The following is a 2,831-nucleotide window of genomic DNA, read 5'->3' on the forward strand; positions in this document are numbered from 1 at the left end:
GCTGATCTTGCACGAAAGATGTTCTAAGCAAGTAGTTGACTCTCGGATGTATTCAAGATCAGTCAAATATCATTCACTTATTTTAAAATTAGCGTCTCTTTTAGATTTCGTTCATAGAACTATCTACGTGTTTATAATTCACATACGGTATTTCTTTGAGATAACGTAGTTTTCCCCTGTCAAAACGATTATCTTCGTAATTATACTTATCATTATAATGAACATCATCATTTTTCATGTAGCAGAAGGAGTCAAATAAAACGCTTTATTGTCTTGAGAAGGAAGGCATCATTTTAATGCGGGTGAAACTCCGCCCGAGAATCATTTTAGGCTCGCTAACCCTCACAAACCTTCGAAGGAGGATTACTTTTGCAAAGCTTACTGACCCTCACTCATTTCATGCCACTGTCGTGGTGTCGACTGAATCGTCCTTGTAAACTTGCACGTAAGTCGGGGCGCTGACATCGGCAGATGCCCTGGATTCAGCCACGTTTTCCATGTAGGAGCTGACGCTGCCGTGGATATAAGGGAACAAGAAAGGAAAATAAATTCCTGAGATCAAATTTCAGATGGTGTTGCGTGTTAGTTTGTTCTTCCCGGAGGGCAAATAAAAGTAACCTAGATAGTAATGAATAAATTAATAGTGGCATAATTGTTTTTATGTGATTCTCTCTGGGTGAAATATGAAAGGTATCTTCATAGACAGTGACTGAATAAGATAATAAGCTTTCTTTTACAAAGTTGAAAGATTTTTGTACGTTTTCTGAACACAAGGCGTTTTTGGGTCTTGTGTTTAACCTCATGAGTTTAACCTCTTGTGTTTAACCTCTTGTGTTTAACCACGTCGCCAATGTTGAAGAAATTTATTTGCCCCCCATTCTATCTAAGTGGAAAACATGACAATTATGCCATAAGAAAAAAAATTAATATTAATTTGCATTACAAAAAACAGAATGGAAGACTAATAGCTGTAATTATTAATGATTAACGTAACAGCAAAATGTAAGATTAGCGGGATCTACTTTAGCAGTAACAGTAACAACGGTAATTTTCAATACGAGGATTAATTTTACCACCAATATGTTAACCAGGGCAAATGACCCCTTCATTCGGAAAACAATATTACCACTCAAGATAAACTAAAAAGATTTTTTCTCAGATTTCAAGGGTTCTGAAGTATGACAGATTTTCGGGTCTCTTCAGGGACCGCGCGTCGTCCAGCTCTCCCGTGAACCATTTATTGCCTGGTTTACTTTGGCAAGAGCTCGTGCGTGTGTTCATTTATACCCTCCTTTTACTGTATGTCATCGAACGGCTATTCATGATCTCCTTCCTTCCCATCATAATTGCGACCATATTGGAACGAAAGCTTTCCGCCTGTAGGAACTTCTACGGAATTTCATTGGATGACAAAAAAGAGGAAAAGACACAAAACAAATGTCAATTATTTGATAATAGCGAAGGAAGGAAGGTGCACGGCTTGAATATAGAAGAAGAAGAAGAAGAAGAAGAAACGGAATTTCATTGGATAACAAAAGAGGAAAAGAAACAAAACAAATGACAATTATTTGATAATTGCCAAGGAAGAAAGGTGCGCGGCTGTAATGAGGAAGAAGAAGAAACTTTGATTGCACCAAAAGGTCTGCAGAGTAATGGGATCTGAATATAAACATGAGAAAAGTTAGTCGATAAGGCGTTACGTATTGGCGCATAAAAGAGGAGATTACGTGTTTTAGCAAAAACTGACAAAATATTCGTATGAAGAATGAAAGTAAAGAGAACGCCTAGATCAGGAAATAAAAAAAAGGCCCAGTATCTAACTGAGTTGAGAAACAGTCATCGTAAAAATGAAACGAAAGTTAACTTTTCCCCGAACTGATTAAATATTACTTTTTGAATGATCTCATAGTAAAAACTTTGTCTTGAAGCAGCAAACAGTCATATTATAAAGTTGGGAAATGAAGAGCCGCATTGAGCTTCAGTCTTCTAGAATACGAGAACTGGCCAAAGGAAAAACTGCTTTGGGCAAAGAAGACCACCGACAGGACAAGACGGCTAATTATGCAACACTGACATCTTAAACCCGTGTCTTCTCTAGTCCTTGTTCCCATAGAGGGGTAGTGCCGTCAGTGCACCTCACGCGCGGTATACTGTAGGCATTACTTAAGGTTCTGTGCCGCGCCCCTTCGGCCCCTAACTGCAACCCCTTTCATTCCTTTTACTGTACCTCCGTTCACATTCTCTTCCTTCCATCTTACTCTCCACCCTCTCCTAACAATTGTTTCGCAGTGCAACTGCGAGGTTATCCTCCTATTACACCTTTCAAACCTTTAACTCAATTTTCTTTTCAGCGCTGAGTGACCTCACAGGTCCCAGCGCTTGGCCTTCGGCCTAAGTTGAATATTGTGTGTGTGTGTGTGTGTGTGTGTGCCCTGTTGCTCTCAGTTAGCAGAGAAAATCCACTCGAACCTTCTTTACCTGCCCTGGTTCTTGGCCCATTCTGCCAACAGCGCAGGATCGGCGTTTTTGCCTGGAAATCCTGCGGGGAGTCCTTCGCTCATGGGGTAGCAGATGCAGGTCGACATCACGCCGAAGGGCGGCGTCTTCTGCTCCGCGTCCCGTTTCTCGGCTGCGTGACTTGCGAAGGCCCCTGCGTAGCCTCCTCCTTGGCAGCAGGGTGCCACGGCTGCCAGTGCCAGCATCAGCAGCATTACAGAGAGGTCTGGAACAGAGAAGAAGAAAAAAAAGAAATAGTTATTTTATAATTTTTCGTGTTATTTTCATTCTCATCATAAACAAGACTAAAGATATTCACGCAAGGGTCTCTAATG

General features: G+C 40.8%; 1 long non-coding RNA gene across 4 annotated transcripts in view; it reads right to left on the reverse strand.

The window, feature by feature from the left end:
- Positions 1 to 264: 264 nt before the first annotated feature.
- Positions 265 to 2,831, reverse strand: part of LOC135221996 (uncharacterized) — an 8,148-nt gene continuing 5,581 nt past the window's right edge. For all 4 annotated transcript variants that reach the window (XR_010316151.1, XR_010316152.1, XR_010316150.1 and 1 more), the window contains exons 3-4: positions 2,479 to 2,722; positions 265 to 512 (exon numbers count right to left, since the gene is read on the reverse strand). This is a non-coding gene — a long non-coding RNA (uncharacterized LOC135221996). The remainder of the gene's footprint in view (positions 513 to 2,478; positions 2,723 to 2,831) is intronic.

Source organism: Macrobrachium nipponense, chromosome 3, assembly GCF_015104395.2.
Source record: "Macrobrachium nipponense isolate FS-2020 chromosome 3, ASM1510439v2, whole genome shotgun sequence".
NCBI classification, from domain to species: Eukaryota; Metazoa; Arthropoda; class Malacostraca; order Decapoda; family Palaemonidae; genus Macrobrachium; species Macrobrachium nipponense.